At 44.7% G+C, this 17,926-nt stretch overlaps 1 pseudogene; it reads right to left on the minus strand.

The window, feature by feature from the left end:
* Positions 1 to 223: 223 nt before the first annotated feature.
* LOC135517089 (ras association domain-containing protein 6-like) overlaps positions 224 to 17,926 on the minus strand; it is a 36,991-nt pseudogene continuing 19,288 nt past the window's right edge.

Below are 17,926 nucleotides of genomic sequence, written 5' to 3' on the forward strand. Positions count from 1 at the left end.
TAGTTCAGCTGTGTAGTTCAGTGGAGGGATGACTACTAGTTCAGCTGTGTAGTTGGAGGGATGACTACTAGTTCAGCTGTGTAGTTGGAGGGATGACTACTAGTTCAGCTGTGTAGTTGGAGGGATGACTACTAGTTCAGCTGTCTTAGTGGAGGGATGACTACTAGTTCAGCTGTCTTAGTGGAGGGATGACTACTAGTTCAGCTGTACTATTTAGGTGGAGGGATGACTACTAGTTCAGCTGTGTAGGTGGAGGGATGACTACTAGTTCAGCTGTCTTAGTGGAGGGATGACTACTAGTTCAGCTGTGTAGGTGGAGGGATGACTACTAGTTCAGCTGTCTTAGTGGAGGGATGACTACTAGTTCAGCTGTCTTAGTGGAGGGATGACTACTAGTTCAGCTGTGTAGTTGGAGGGATGACTACTAGTTCAGCTGTGTAGGTGGAGGGATGACTACTAGTTCAGCTGTGTAGTTGGAGGGATGACTACTAGTTCAGCTGTGTAGTTGGAGGGATGACTACTAGTTCAGCTGTGTAGGTGGAGGGATGACTACTAGTTCAGCTCTGTAGTTGGAGGGATGACTACTAGTTCAGCTGTGTAGTGGGAGGGATGACTACTAGTTCAGCTGTGTAGTTGGAGGGATGACTACTAGTTCAGCTGTGTAGGTGGAGGGATGACTACTAGTTCAGCTGTGTAGTTGGAGGGATGACTACTAGTTCAGCTGTGTAGTTGGAGGGATGACTACTAGTTCAGCTGTGTAGTTGGAGGGATGACTACTAGTTCAGCTGTCTTAGTGGAGGGATGACTACTAGTTCAGCTGTCTTAGTGGAGGGATGACTACTAGTTCAGCTGTGTAGGTGGAGGGATGACTACTAGTTCAGCTGTGTAGGTGGAGGGATGACTACTAGTTCAGCTGTCTTAGTGGAGGGATGACTACTAGTTCAGCTGTGTAGGTGGAGGGATGACTATTGTTCAGCTGTCTTAGTGGAGGGATGACTACTAGTTCAGCTGTCTTAGTGGAGGGATGACTACTAGTTCAGCTGTGTAGGTGGAGGGATGACTACTAGTTCAGCTGTCTTAGTGGAGGGATGACTACTAGTTCAGCTGTCTTAGTGAAGGGATGACTACTAGTTCAGCTGTGTAGGTGGAGGGATGACTACTAGTTCAGCTGTGTAGGTGGAGGGATGACTAGTCCTTCTGGTACCAAAAGGGCTTTCTATTAGATGCGTCAGGTTCATTGAAAAATATTTCCATATTTAACTTTTTTAGACTTGTTGCTTTCAGTTCATCACTGATCATCATCTTTCATGTTGACATTGAACAATACCGTTTCCTCCTGCAGTCTTTCAGGTTTAGTTATGGTGTAGTATGGCTGAGTCCCAAATGGCACCCTATTCCCGATACAGCTCAATGTCCTGGTCTAAGGTAGTGCACTATATAGGGAATAGGGCTCTGGTCTAAAGTAGTGCACTATATAGGGAATAGGGCTCTGGTCTAAAGTAGTGCACTATATAGGGAATAGGGCTCTGGTCTAAAGTAGTGCACTAAATAGGGAATAGGGCTCTGGTCTAAAGTAGTGCACTAAATAGGGAATAGGGTGCCATTTGGTACACATTATTAGTTTAATCTTTAACATCCTCTTCCCTGGACAGTATGTCCCTTCATGTATTCTGTGTACTGTTGTTCTGGTATGTGTTGTGTGAAGTCCAGTCTGTGTGAAGTCCACTTCTCACACCTCTGTCTCGGTCTTGGTGATCTTGGAGCTTAGAAGCTGAGACAAGACTATTTGCTGCTGGTTGTACCTATAGGACACAAAAACAGTCCATCACTGTTTAGCTACAGGTGACACATCACTGTTTAGCTACAGGTGACACATCACCGTTTAGCTACAGGTGACACATCACCGTTTAGCTACAGGTGACACATCACTGTTTAGCTACAGGTGACACATCACTGTTTAACTACAGGTGACACATCACTGTTTAACTACAGGTGACACATCACTGTTTAGCTACAGGTGACACATCACCGTTTAGCTACAGGTGACACATCACCGTTTAGCTACAGGTGACACATCACTGTTTAGCTACAGGTGACACATCACTGTTTAGCTACAGATGGCACATTACTGTTTAACTACAGGTGACACATCACTGTTTAGCTACAGGTGACACATTACTGTTTAGCTACAGGTGACACATCACCGTTTAGCTACAGGTGACACATCACTGTTTAACTACAGATGACACATCACTGTTTAGCTACAGGTGACATGGTGATTTTTCAGTAGCATATCGTGAAGTAATAACGTAATGAAACTGAATCATTAAAAGGTTTAAAGGAACCTGTAACCACACCTGTATAACATAAGAATAGACAATAACAAAATAAATCACCTTGTAATCCAGCAATACTGGATTAGACATGTCAGAATCTATAGCTACAGGTGTCACAGCTAAACGGTGATGTGTCACCTGTAGCTAAACAGTGATGTGTCAATAAACGGTGATGTGTCAACTGAAGCTAAAAGTGATGTGTCACCTAAAGCTAAACAGTAATGTGTCACCTGTATAACATGATGTGTCACCTAAGCAAACTGTGATGTGTCACCTGTAAGCTAAATGGTGATGTGTCACCTGTAGCTAAACGGTGATGTGTCACCTGTAGCTAAACAGTAATGTGTCACCTGTAGCTAAACAGTGATGTGTCACCTGTAGCTAAATGGTGATGTGTCACCTGTAGCTAAACGGTGATGTGTCACCTGTAGCTTAACAGTAATGTGTCACCTGTAGCTTAACAGTAATGTGTCACCTGTAGCTAAAGAGTTGATCATTTACATAGAGAGTAGTGACCGATGTATGTGATGTAAGGATGAAACTGTATAAAAGCAGTGTGCTGCGGCTGAGAAAACAGTTCAACCATGGACTACTCGGTTTGTTACTTTCTAATGAAGTTTATTTGAATTTACAAGTTCCGGGATCTGAGAAATATTTTGGACCATTATTTCTATGACAGTGACACATCACTGTTTAGCTACAGGTGACACATCACTGTTTAACTACAGGTGACACATTACTGTTTAGCTACAGGTGACACATCACTGTTTAGCTACAGGTGACACATCACCGTTTAGCTACAGGTGACACATCACTGTTTAGCTACAGGTGACACATTACTGTTTAGCTACAGGTGACACATTACTGTTTAGCTACAGGTGACACATCACCGTTTAGCTACAGGTGACACATCACAGTTTAGCTACAGGTGACACATCACTGTTTAGCTACAGGTGACACATCACCGTTTAGCTACAGGTGACACATCACTGTTTAGCTACAGGTGACACATTACTTTTATGACAGGTGACACATTACTGTTTAGCTACAGGTGACACATCACCGTTTAGCTACAGGTGACACATCACCGTTTAGCTACAGGTGACACATCACCGTTTAGCTACAGGTGGCACATCACCTTTAACTACAGGTGACACATCACTGTTAAGCTACAGGTGACACATCACTGTTAACTACAGGAGACACAGAGTAAACACAGTACGGTTTAGATTCCAGATTGACCCAGTTGACCTGACATTGTTGATTCAGTGCATGTTAACCCAGAACCTAGTCTGAATGTTTCGGTCCCCCTCTACTTTAGGTAACAGTTAGGATAGTTGAACTCCTTCATAACTCACTTGGTGGTGATTCTTTGAACCGCTCTGTTCTCCTCTTCCTCCAGCTTCACTAGAACCCCCTCCAGGATGGGCAGCTCCAGGTTGAGGTACTGGGCCACCTGGGGAGAGAGCAGAGCTTGTCATAGGCAGGGGGTTAGTGCACTGTGTGTGGCTTGTGTCCAAAACTCATTCTGGCCACAAAACCCTGCTGAAGGGCAGACACGCACATCGTTGCTGACTTCCTCTTCATCTCTGTCCATGAGGAACATCTTCATGATGTTCTCTGCTGGGCCCTGAACAAGCCTCTCCCACAGCGGCAGATCTGAGTCAGACAGCTTCTTCTTCTCTATAGGAGGAAACAGACACTATTAATTCTAACCCTGGAGAACCCTAACCCTGGAGAACCATAACCTTGGAGAACCCTAACAATGGAGAACCATGGAGAGTCCCAGTTTACACCAATTATGCCCCGTCCAACGTGTTAATGATGTCAGAAGGATAGCAGCATCATTTGTGTTCTGGAAGAGAATGACACAACGTACCTCCACTTTGATGGACACAGTAGAGGGCAAACTCATTAGGATCATTTTCTATCTGCAACACAACACGGAAACACATCGGTGAACCAGACACACATACTATTAGAACCAAACCAGAAGACTTCCCCCAAGTGATCTAACAACAATACAACCTGGTCATTTGACATAATTCACCTTGAATTTCTGAAGGAGCTGTGATATGACCTGATGTGTTGTCATTTTGCTGTTGATACGGACGTTAGTGGATGTTCCATAGGTTGGAGTGAATATAGCCGTCTAGAGAGAGAGAGAGAAACAGAGACAGACACAAGACACACAAAGAGAGAGACAGAGAAAGAGAGAGAAACAGAGACAGAGAAAGAGAGAGAGACAGAGACAGACAGAGAGAGACAGAGACGAGAGAGACAGAGACAAAGATGGAGAAAGAAAGAGAAACAGAGACAGACACAGAGAAAGACAGAGACAAGAGAGACAGAGACGGAGAAAGAAAGAGAAACAGAGACAGACACAGAGAGAGACAGAGACGAGAGAGACATACACAGAGAGAGACAGAGACGAGAGAGACAGACACAGAGAGAGACAGAGACAGAGAGAGACAGACACAGAGAGAGACATACACAGAGAGAGACAGAGAGAGAGAGACAGAGAGAGAGAGACAGAGAGAGAGACACAGAGAGAGAGATTTATTGGGTCTGGGAACCCACAACACAATAACCACTCAAACAACCAAGCAGATCCTCTCAGTGAGGGGCCAACCAAGCTGCTTAGCATTGCTGACAGCCTGGCTAGACTGCGGAGTCAAACCCAGGAAGTCATTGCCCAGGCGATATTCTCCCACATAATTGTAGATCAGTTCATCCACAAAGACATCATCCTCTGGCCCAAAGCCGACCATTGTCTTGCTCTATTCTCCATCATAAGGGCCCTTACAAGTTGCCTTACATCCTTCTTCAAACTCTTTGTGACGCAAAATCTTCATGCCGAGCACATCTAGGTAAAAGATAGCCGTTTTGATATATATTTTTATATCTAGGTAAAAATTCGGTCACCCAGTTTGAAAACGAAAAGCAAGGCTCGTCTCAAAGCCACTATACTCCAAGTGAGTTTGCTATGTACAATACGATTATCATATATCACACTCGGTTTGTCCACGTTGATTAAGGATCCTTGCAATTGATTGTCAATATAGAAAAGAGACAACCAGAAGCCAGTAGAAAAGACCCACCCTAAAAGGATCATCACCATTGTTTTCATTTCTCTGAACCTGACCACGTTTCCCACGACCTTTTACTGCCGTAACAGCAGTCACACATTTCCTCAAGAGGAAACTCTTCTCTTCACACTCAACTGGTCAAACTCCACCGTCTTCTGTAACACCACAGCTGACCTCACAAACTGATCAACATCAAAATAATCTGCCAATTTGACAGATTTCCCCAAAGTCTGATCCAGGAATCCATTTGCCTCATCTACATTGTAAATTGAGTCGTCACCAGCTGCGATCTTAACAATAGAGATGTCCATATCCTTCTCCTGATCCTCCTCAACTGAGACACATTTTGACTCCCTCTGTCACATCCCCTCTCAACACTCCCCACTTGCACCCCATCACTCGTACTGGGCATCTCCTCCACTACCTGGGAGACTAGCTCCACCTGAACCCTCTACTGTACCCCATCACTCGTACTGGGCATCTCCTCCACTACCTGGGAGACTAGCTCCACCTGAACCCTCTTCTGTACCCCATCACTCGCACTGGGCATCTCCTCACCAGTCTGTGGAAATGGCTCCCAAGATCCTTCCTTACTTCCTCCAACAAAATGTTTCTGCTGAACATCAGACACTATGTTCCACTCTGGTACAAGCAGCAACTCAGTACCCTAAACATGGACAACTTGTTCCTCAGCAACAGGTGCTTGTGGCTGCTCTACCACTGTCGGCCCCACCTCTCCCTACATCAGCAGGCCCAGGCATTACGAGGACCACCTCTCCCTACATCAGTGGGCCCAGGCGTTACGAGGACCACCTCTCCCTACATCAGTGGGCCCAGGCGTTACGAGGACCACCTCTCCCTACATCAGTGGGCCCAGGTATTACGATGCCCACCTCTCTCTACATCAGTGGGCCCAGGTGTTTTCGATGCCCACCTCTCCCTACATCAGTGGGCCAAGGCATTACGATGCCCACCTCTCTACATCAGTGGGCCCAGGCGTTACGAGGACCACCTCGCCCTACATCAGTGGTTCCAGGCGTTACGAGGAACACCTCTCTACTTCAGTGGGTCAGGCATTACGAGGACCACCTAGCCCTACATCAGTGGTTCCAGGCGTTACGAGGAACACCCTCTCTACATCAGTGGGTCAGGCATTACGAGGGCCACCTCTCTCTACATCAGTGGGCCCAGGTGTTATGAGGCCCTTCTCTCACATTAGTGGGTCAGGCGTTACGAGGACCCCTGTGCACCTCCCAAAGCCTCTACCACGAAAAAAACCATCATCATTCATAGAAAAGAAAACAAGAAAGATAACACAGGCGATCTAATGCCAGACACCGCTCATAAAATTCCCAGCATGCACTAAACAAAGTCAGAAAGAAAGAAAAATAAAGACATTTGATGGATCAAATCATGTCCTAGGTAGGTAATGATCAGGTCAGTTCTCGCATTAACGTTACCTTGTAGTTATAGAAGTGTCCATTGATGGAGAAGCAGTGTTGCCTGTTCCTCTCTCTCTGTGAGGGACTCCTCTTCACCCTCCTCTTCACCAAGGAAGCATCACTCATACAGCGGATCAGGTTGGACTGCTCCTCCTCCACCTCTGTCTTCTGCTTTGTGGGGGTGGGACGCAGCGTACAGCTTTCATAACTCCTGTAGCTCCCTGGACAGTAGAGTTGGACGATATTACCTCACCCTTTCCCAATCCCCTCCAACTCCCAAGACAGGCAAACCAGTTAAGAGTTAGTGTGCGCTATTCTAATTTTTGGATGAAAAACGTTCCCGTTTTAAGCAAGATATTTTGTCAGGAAAAGATGCTCGACTATGCATATAATTGACAGCTTTGGATAGAAAACACTCTGACATTTCCAAAACTGCAAAGATATTGTCTGTGAGTGCAACAGAACTGATGTTACGGGCGATACCCAGATAAAAATCCAACCAGGAAGTGCCGCATTTTTTGAAACACGCCTCATGCCAATGATTCCTTATATGGCTGTGAATGAGCTACGAATGAGTTTACGTTTTCTACATATTCCCCAAGGTGTGTGGAAGAATAGCCGTAAGAGACCATATTTAGCAAGTGGTCACATGATGTCTCCCGCAGAAAATCTTGCGTAAAATACTGAGGTAGCCATTTTTCCAATCGCTTCTTATGAGAAACCAATTGCCCCGACGGATATATTATCGAATATATAAACACTTTGAGGATTGATCCTAAACAACGTTTGCCGTGTTTCTGTCGATATTATGGAGCTAATTTTGAAAAAAAGTTTGGAGTTGTAGTGGTAGCATTTTCCGGTCGATTTCTCAGCCAAGCATGATGAACAGACGGGAGCTGTTTCGCCTACAAAAATCATATTTTTGGAAAAAAGGAACATTTGCTATCTAACTGGGAGTCTCCTGAGTGAAAACATCTGAAGTTCTTCAAAGGTAAATTATTTAATTTGGTTACTTTTCTTATTTTCGTGAAAATGTTGACTGCTGCTAGCAGAGCCTAGCATAACATTATTCCATGATAAACTTACACAAATGCTTGTCTATTGGCTATCGCATATTTTGAAAATCTGAGATGACAGTGTGATTAACAAAAGGCTAAGCTTGTGTTTGAATATATTTCATTTGCGATTTTCATGAATAGGAAAGGTTTCTCAGGGTATTTTTACTATGCTAATTCGTTTGGAGCTATGATTCTCCTGATCCGGGATTGCTAGTCTCAAGAACCTCATTTTTCTCTGTTCACCTAATAATCTCACTGCACCCCCCCTTCCAGGTCTCTGTTCTCCTACTAATCTCACTGCACCCCCCCCCTTCCAGGTCTCTGTTCTCCTACTAATCTCACTGTAACCCCCTCCACGTCTCTGTTCTCCTACTAATCTCACTGCACCCCCCTTCCAGGTCTCTGTTCTCCTACTAATCTCACTATAACCCCCCTCCAGGTCTCTGTTCTCCTACTAATCTCACTGCACCCCACCTTCCAGGGCTCTGTTCTTCTACTAATCTCACTGAAACCCCCTCCAGGTCTCTGTTCTCGTACTAATCTCACTGTGACCCCCATTCCAGGTCTCTGTTCTCCTACTAATCTCACTGAAAACCACTCCAGGTCTCTGTTCTCCTACTAATCTGACTGTGACCCCCCTTCCAAGTCTCTGTTCTCCTAATAATCTCACTGCAACCCCTCCAGGTCTCTGTTCTCCTAATAATCTCACTGCAACCCCTTCCAGGTCTCTGTTCTCCTACTAATCTCACTGTAACCCCGCCATCTCTGTTCTCCTACTAATCTCAATGTAACCCCTCCAGATCTCTGTTCTCCTACTAATCACACTGTAACCCCCTCCAGGTCTCTGTTAACCTACTAATCTCACTATAACCCTCCTCCAGGTCTCTGTTCTCCTACTAATCTCACTGTAACCCCCTCCAGGTCTCTGTTCTCCTACTAATCTCACTGTAACCCCCTCCAGGTCTCTGTTCTCTTACTAATCTCACTGCAACACCTCCAGGTCTCTGTTCTCCTACTAATTTCACTGTAACCCGCCCCTCCAGGTCTCTGTTCTCCTACTAATCTCACTGTAACCCCCTCCACCCCTTTCCTCCCGGCTGGCTCGGCCTTCTGCTCCTGCTACGTCGCTGAGTGACTCATTGCGAGTTTACAGAACAGGGCTGCGGGCAGCTGAGCAAATATTTTTGAAAATACTAAACTTCACGAGGACCTATCATCCTTTCACTCGCTCCTGTCTACCTTCTGTTCTTCTGTATCTGCTGCTAAAGCCACTTTCTACCATTAAATGTCTGGTTCTACCCTGAAACTTTTTTCTACCTTCTCCTTCATCCTTAATCCCCCCCCTCCCTCTCTGCAGGTGACTTTGAAAAAAAAGATAGATGATATCTGCTACTCATTCACAGCCTATTGAATCCACTGGTTTCACTCACACAGATCATCCCCTCCTCTCTTCTCCAGGCCATCTCTGGAGACCTTCTCCGATTCCTTACTTCCCTCAGCAAACTCATCCCTGACCAGTGGTTGCGTCCCCTCTGACTTTAAAATGGACAGTTGCTCCCCTCCCTTTTAGTTGTTCTTACACTTTTGACTAGTGGTGTAAATATACAGTACCAGTCAAAATGCACCTATTCATTCAGGGGTTTCTTTATTTTCTACATTGTAGAACAATAGTGTAGATATCAAAACTATGAAATAACACATGGAATCATGTAGTAACCACAAAATTGTGAAAACAAATAGCCAACCTTTGCCTTGATGACAGATTTGCACACTCTGGGCATTCTCTCAACCAGCTTCACGAGGGAGTCACCTGGAATGCACTTTAATTAAGATGTGTGCCGTAAAGTTATTTTGTGGAATTTCTTTCCTCCTTAATGCGTTTGAGACAATCAGTTGACTTGTGACAAGGTAGGGGTGGTATACAGAAGATAGCCCTATTTGGTAAAAGACCAAGTCCATATTATGGCAAGAACAGCTCAAATATACAAAGAGAAACGACAGTCCATCATTAATTTCAGACATGAAGGTCAGTCAATACGGAAAATGTCAAGAACTTTGAAAGTTTCTTCAGGTGCAGTCTCAAAAACCATCAAGTGCTATGATGAAACTGGCTCTCATTAGGACCACCACATGGAAGACCCAGAGTAACCTTTGCTGCAGAGGATACATTCATTAGAGTTACCAGCATTAGAAATTGCAGCCCAAATAAATTCTTCACAGAGCTCAAGTAATAGACGCATCTCAACATCAACTGTTCGGAGGAGACTGTGTGAATCAGGCCTTCATGGTTGAATTGCTGCAAATAAACCACTACTAAAGGACACCAGTAATAAGAAGAGACTTGCATGTGCCAAGAAATACGAACAATGGACATTATTTATTTATTTATTTATTTCACCTTTATTTAACCAGGTAGGAAAGTTGAGAACAAGTTCTCATTTACAATTGCGACCTGGCCAAGATAAAGCAAAGCAGTTCGACACATACAATGACACAGAGTTACACATGGAGTAAAATAAACATACAGTCAATAATACAGTATAAACAAGTCTATATACGATGTGAGCAAATGAGGTGAGATAAGGAGGTAAAGGCAAAAAAAGGCCATGGTGGCAAAGTAAATACAATATAGCAAGTAAAACACTGGAATGGTAGATTTGCAATGCAAGAATGTGCAAAGTAGAAATAAAAATAATGGGGTGCAAAGGAGCAAAATAAATAAATTAATTAAATACAGTAGGGAAAGAGGTAGTTGCTTGGGCTAAAATATAGGTGGGCTATGTACAGGTGCAGTAATCTGTGAGCTGCTCTGACAGTAGGTGCTTAAAACTAGTGAGGGAGATAAGTGTTTCCAGTTTCAGTGCTTTTTGTAGTTCGTTCCAGTCATTGGCAGCAGAGAACTGGAAGGAGAGGCGGCCAAAGAAAGAATTGGTTTTGGGGGTGACTAGAGAGATATACCTGCTGGAGCGTGTGCTACAGGTGGGAGATGCTATGGTGACCAGCGAGCTGAGATAAGGGGGGACTTTACCTAGCAGGGTCTTGTAGATGACATGGAGCCAGTGGGTTTGGCGACGAGTATGAAGCGAGGCCAGCCAACGAGAGCGTACAGGTCGCAATGGTGGTAGTATATGGAGCTTTGGTGACAAAACGGATAGCACTGTGATAGACTGCATCCAATTTGTTGAGTAGGGTATTGGAGGCTATTTTGTAAATGACATCGCCAAAGTCGAGGATTGGTACGATGGTCAGTTTTATAAGGGTTTGTTTGGCAGCATGAGTGAAGGATGCTTTGTTGCGAAACAGGAAGCCAATTCTAGATTTAACTTTGGATTGGAGATATTTGATATGGGTCTGGAAGGAGAGTTTACAGTCTAACCAGACACCTAAGTATTTGTAGTTGTCCACGTATTCTAAATCAGAGCTGTCCAGAGTAGTGATGTTGGACAGGCGGGCAGGTGCGGGTAGGGATTGGTTGAAGAGCATGCATTTAGTTTTACTTGTATTTAAGAGCAATTGGAGGCCACGGAAGGAGAGTTGTATGGCATTGAAGCTTGCCTGGAGGGTTGTTAACACAGTGTCCAAAGAAGGGACAGAAGTATACAGAATGGTGTCGTATGCGTAGAGGTGGATCAGAGACTCACCAGCAGCAAGAGCGACCTCATTGATGTATACAGAGAAGAGAGTCGGTCCAAGAATTGAACCCTGTGGCACCCCCATAGAGACTGCCAGAGGTCCGGACAGCAGACCCTCTGATTTGACACACTGAACTCTATCAGAGAAGTAGTTGGTGAACCAGGCGAGGCAATCATTTGAGAAACCAAGGCTGTCGAGTCTGCCGATGAGGATGTGGTGATTGACAGAGTGAAAAGCCTTGGCCAGATCAATGAACACGGCTGCACAGTAATGTTTCTTATCGATGGCGGTTAAGATATCGTTTAGGACCTTGAGCGTGGCTGAGGTGCACCCATGACCAGCTCTGAAACCAGATTGCATAGCAGAAGGTATGGTGAGATTCGAAATGGTCGGTAATCTGTTTGTTGACTTGGCTTTCGAAGACCTTAGAAAGGCATGGTAGGATAGATATAGGTCTGTAGCAGTTTGGGTCAAGAGTGTCCCACCCTTTGAAGAGGGGGATGACCGCAGCTGCTTTCCAATCATTGGGGATCTCAGACGACACGAAAGAGAGGTTGAATAGGCTAGTAATAGGGGTGGCAACAATTTCGGCAGATAATTTTAGAAAGAAAGGGTCCAGATTGTCTAGCCCGGCTGATTTGTAGGGGTCCGGATTTTGCAGCTCTTTCAGAACTTCAGCTGAACGGATTTGGGAGAAGGAGAAATGGGGAAGGCTTGGGCGAGTTGCTGTGGGGGGTGCAGTGCTGTTGACCGGGGTAGAGGTAGCCAGGTGGAAAGCATGGCCAGCCGTAGAAAAATGCTTATTGAAATGCTCAATTATGGTGGATTTATCAGTGGTGACAGTGTTTCCTAGGCCCTGAATTTTTCTTAACGTCTCAGTGCAGCTCCTTTCAATAGGGCGCTTTCCTTTAATTCCCAATTAAATAGCCAGCATCAGCTGCGCAAAAGTGGGTTTGTGTTGGAGACGTGAATGAGGATGTGTTCAACCCTTAGTGCCCGACGCTTCTCTATTCCGTTGTTTTGTTGCCGTTAAACGTTTGTTTTGTAGCCTAATTGAGTTTACCCAGGATCGGATCCACTCTTTGCGTCCATGGACTACACCTCTGTTCTTCGTGGCCTTTCTCCGCTGGAGATCTATTGGCGGATTGGATTGTCTGACTGACCGACTGACTACCACCTTTTTGTATACGGTATTTCATTTGTTCTGATGTCATGTATACGGTGATGATTTATGTAGTTAGTTGTAGTTGAGGACTTAGTAAGAGTGGATACGCTTTAAAGTTCTGTGGTAAAATAATTGTTACATGGATTGTATGATTAATACTGGGTTTACGCTACACTGAATGAACGGACAAACATTGCGTGACTAAGGTCACGGGAGTTCCCTGAACTCCTTTACCGGGCTGGACTCTTTTTAGGCCCGAGGTACAGGACATTTCTAGAAGAACCAGAACTCATTGTTATATTATTATATGTGTGTGTAATCATTGATGTTGCCAATACAACCCACGCAAAAGAATAGTTGTTTTGGAAGTTATTTCCAATGTTTTAAGGGTTTATGAAAAGTTTATTTCCATCCTGACTTTTACTTTTAGTCCTTTGTATTGGTGTAGACTTGACGGACCAGATGGGACTCATTCCCTCCCAAACTAAAAGGAGAAACCAATGTTTTCTCTGGTAGGCACAACCTACCTGGCACCCCTATAAATAATAACCTCAAGTCAAAACCGTTACACTATCTTCATTGCAGTGGGCAGCTGGGAGGAGGTGTTCTTATTCTCCATGGACTTTACAGTGTCCCAGAACTTTTTTGAGTTAGTGTTGCAGGAAGCAAATTTCTGCTTGAAAAAGCTAGCCTTGGCTTTTCTATCTGCCTGTGTATAATGGTTTCTGGCTTCCCTGAACAGCTGCATATCACGGGGGCTGTTCGATGCTAATGCAGAACGCCATAGGATGTTTTTGTGTTGGTTAAGGGCAGTCAGGTCTGGGGAGAACCAAGGGCTATATCTATTCCTGGTTCTAAATTTCTTGAATGGGGCATGTTTATTTAAGATGGTTAGGAAGGCATTTTTAAAAAATATCCAGGTATCCTCTACTGACGGGATGAGATCAATATCCTTCCAGGATACCCCGGCCAGGTCGATTAGAAAGGCCTGCTCGCTGAAGTGTTTCAGGGAGCGTTTTAGAGTGATGAGTGGAGGTCGTTTGACCGCTGACCCATTACGGATGCAGGCAATGAGGCAGTGATCGCTGAGATCTTGGTTGAAGACAGCAGAGGTGTATTTCGAGGGCAAGTTGGTTAGGATGATATCTATGAGGGTGCCCGTGTTTAAAAGGCTTTGGGGAGGTACCTGGTAGGTTCATTGATAATTTGTGTGAGATTGAGGGCATCAAGTTTAGATTGTAGGATGGCTGGGGTGTTAAGCATGTTCCAGTTTAGGTCGCCTAGCAGCACGAGCTCTGAAGATAGATGGGGGGCAATCAGTTCACATATGGTGTCCAGAGCACAGCTGGGGGCAGAGGGTGGTCTATAGCAGGCGGCAACGGTGAGAGACTTGTTTTTAGAGAGGTGGATTTTTAAAAGTAGAAGTTCAAATTGTTTGGGTACAGACCTGGATAGTAGGACAGAACTCTGCAGGCTATCTTTGCAGTAGATTGCAACACCGCCCCCTTTGGCAGTTCTATCTTGCCTGAAAAGGTTGTAGTTTGGAATTAAAATTTCAGAATTTTTGGTAGTCTTCCTAAGCCAGGATTCAGACACAGCTAGAACATCCGGGTTGGCAGAGTGTGCTAAAGCAGTGAATAGAACAAACTTAGGGAGGAGGCTTCTAATGTTAACATGCATGAAACCAAGGCTATTACGGTTACAGAAGTCGTCAAAAGAGAGCGCCTGGGGAATAGGAGTGGAGCTAGGCACTGCAGGGCCTGGATTCACCTCTACATTGCCAGAGGAACAGAGGAGGAGTAGAATAAGGGTGCGGCTGACAGCAATAAGAGTTGGTCGTCTAGAACGTCTGGAACAGAGAGTAATAGGAGGTTTCTGGGGGCGATAATATAGCATCAAGGTATAATGTACAGACAAAGGCATGGTAGAATGTGAATACAGTGGAGGTAAACCTAGGTATTGAGTGATGAAGAGAGAGATATTGTCTCTAGAAACATCATTGAAACGAGGAGATGTCATTGCATATGTGGGTGGTGGAACTAATAGGTTGGATAAGGTATGGTGAGCAGGACTAGAGGCTCTACAGTGAAATAAGCCAATAAACACTAACCAGAACAGCAATGGACAAGGCATATTGACATTAAGGAGAGGCATGCTTAGTCGAGTGATCAAAAGGGTCCGGAGAGTGGAGAGGTTGGTTGGGGGTCACGGCGATTTAGACAGCTAGCCAGGCCATCGGTAGCAAGCTAGCATAGGATGGACGTCTATTATTAGCCACCTCTTGCGTTCCGTCAGTAGATTAGTGGGGTTCCGTGCGGTAGAGGGGATTAATCCAAATCACACAACAACAGCAAAAATAAAAACAATAGATATAGCTAGAGGCCCAAGAAGAAGAAAAAAATAACAATAACAATAAAAATAAATAAATAAATTGTCCGATTATCTATTCAGATAGCAGTCGATAAGACAGCTAATGGCTAGCAGGCCGCAGATGGGCGCCCAGGCAACGTCGCGACAGAGGAACCAGCCGAATAACTTCTTCGGGTAGATAACGTCGGCAGTCCAGCCGTGAAGGCCCGGTGGGGCTCCGCGTAGGCAGCAAAACGGGTCCGGATAGGTGACCGCAGCCCAGGAGTGATTGATGGAACTCCTCAGCTGGCTAGCTCCGGAACAACTGATGTTTGCTCCGGAATTGACGATAGCTTTAACTAGCTTCTGATTAGCTTCTGGATTAGCTTCTGGCTAGATCCTGGCTAGCTTCTGGCTAGCTTCTGACCTAGCTTGTGATTAGCTTCTGGATTAGCTCCTGGCTAGCTCCTGGCTAGCTCCTGGCTAGCTCCTGGCTAGCTTCTGGCTAGTTTCTGGCTAGCTTCTTGGAGTTTGGAGTTTCTTGGAGTTTCTGGCTAGCTTCTTGGAGGATTACAGATTTGAGGTAAATAATACTTTTTATACTTTTTTATAAATCTAAAATGGTGAGGTGGGTTGCAGGAGAGTGTTTTGAGGATGAGTTTATGGAAAATTTAAAAAAAAATGTATGAAAAAAGTTGTAAATATATATATATATATACGGGACACGACAAGACGAGGACAAAAGACGTCTGAACTGCTATGCCATCTTGGTTCAAAAAAACCTAGACCTGTGACCTGTGGAAACCTGTCATTTGTCGTTTGCGCTTAGTGGGACTACCATTTGTTTTTCAACAGGACAATGACCCCAAACACACCTACAGTCTTTGAAAGGGCAATTTGACCAAGAAGGAGAGTGATTGAGCTCTCTATCAGATGACCTGGCCTTCACAATCACCCAACCTCAACCCAATTGAGATGGTTTGGGATGAGTTGGACTGCAGAGTGAAGGAAAAGCAGCCAACAAGTGCTAAGCATATGTGGGAACTCCTTCAAGACTGTTTGAAAAGCATTCCAGGTGAAGCTGGTTGAGAGAATGTGAATGCAACAGTGTGCAAAGCTGTCACCAAGGCAAAGGGTGGCTACATTGAAGAATGTAAAATATATTTGGTTTTGTTTTAACACTTTTTTGGTTACTACATAACTCCATATGTGTTATTTCATAGTTTTGATGAAAATAGTAAACTTTTGACTGGTACGAAATATACATATATATATATATATATTACACATCACAATGTTTTATGGGCAAATAATCACGATCGGACAAGGGTTGACATCTCATATAATACAAAGCTTTCAATAACCCCTGTATCCTGAGACAGAGTAGGTGTACGGTATCCATATTAGGACAGTCTCAGCAGGAGTTGCAACTGTCTCATGTCTCATTCGTTAAAATGACGTTGTCCTAATATCGACACAGTACAGCAAATTTAGTTCATTTCTCTATGGAGACATTAATTGGAGATGAATTTAGACCTTCAATCAACTATTCATTCAACTGATGGCTTTAGTGGCAATGAACTGAAGGGGAATACCTGCAGTGTGGTTGTTAAGGTGAGTTTACCTGCAGTGTGGTTGTTAAGGTGAGTTTGACAGTCATGTGGTTAGGGTGAGGCTACCTGTAATGTGGTTAGGGTGAGGCTACCTGTAATGTGGTTAGGGTGAGGCTACCTGTAATGTGGTTAGGGTGAGGTTACCTGTAATGTGGTTAGGGTGAGGCTACCTGCAGTGTGGTTGTTAAGGTGAGGTTACCTGCAGTGTGGTTGTTAGGGTGAGTTTACCTGTAATGTGGTTAGGGTGAGGTTACCTGCAATGTGGTTAGGGTGAGGTTACCTGCAATGTGGTTAGGGTGAGGCTACCTGTAATGTGGTTAGGGTGAGGTTACCTGTAGTGTGGTTAGGGTGAGGTTACCTGTAATGTGGTTAGGGTGAGGCTACCTGCAGTGTGGTTGTTAAGGTGAGGTTACCTGCAGTGTGGTTGTTAGGGTGAGGTTACCTGCAGTGTGGTTGTTAAGGTGAGGTTACCTGCAGTGTGGTTGTTAAGGTGAGTTTAACTGCAGTGTGGTTGTTAGGGTGAGGTTACCTGCAGTGTGGTTGTTAAGGTGAGGTTACCTGCAGTGTGGTTGTTAAGGTGAGTTTACCTGCAGTGTGGTTAGGGTGAGGTTACCTGCAGTGTGGTTAGGGTGAGGTTACCTGTAATGTGGTTAGGGTGAGGTTACCTGTAATGTGGTTAGGGTGAGGATACCTGCAGTGTGGTTGTTAATGTGAGTTTACCTGTAGTGTGGTTTTTAAGGTGAGTTTAACTGCAGTGTGGTTGTTAGGGTGAGGTTACCTGCAGTGTGGTTGTTAAGGTGAGTTTACCTGCAGTGTGGTTGTTAAGGTGAGTTTACCAGTCATGTGGTTAAGGTGAGTTTACCTGCAGTGTGGTTAGGGTGAGGCTACCTGCAGTGTGGTTAGGGTGAGGCTACCTGTAATGTGGTTAGGGTGAGGTTACCTGTAATGTGGTTGGGGTGAGGTTACCTGTAATGTGGTTAGGGTGAGGTTACCTGTAATGTGGTTAGGGTGAGGTTACCTGTAATGTGGTTGTTAAGGTGAGTTTACCTGTAATGTGGATAGGGTGAGGTTACCTGTAATGTGGTTAAGGTGAGTTTACCTGCAGAGTGGTTGTTAAGGTGAGTTTACCTGCAGTGTGGTTGTTAGGGCGAGTTTACCTGTAATGTGGTTAGGGTGAGGTTATCTGTAATGTGGTTAGGGTGAGGTTACCTGTAATGTGGTTAGGTGAGGTTACCTGTAAT

Source organism: Oncorhynchus masou, chromosome 28, assembly GCF_036934945.1.
Source record: "Oncorhynchus masou masou isolate Uvic2021 chromosome 28, UVic_Omas_1.1, whole genome shotgun sequence".
Classification (NCBI taxonomy): domain Eukaryota; kingdom Metazoa; phylum Chordata; class Actinopteri; order Salmoniformes; family Salmonidae; genus Oncorhynchus; species Oncorhynchus masou.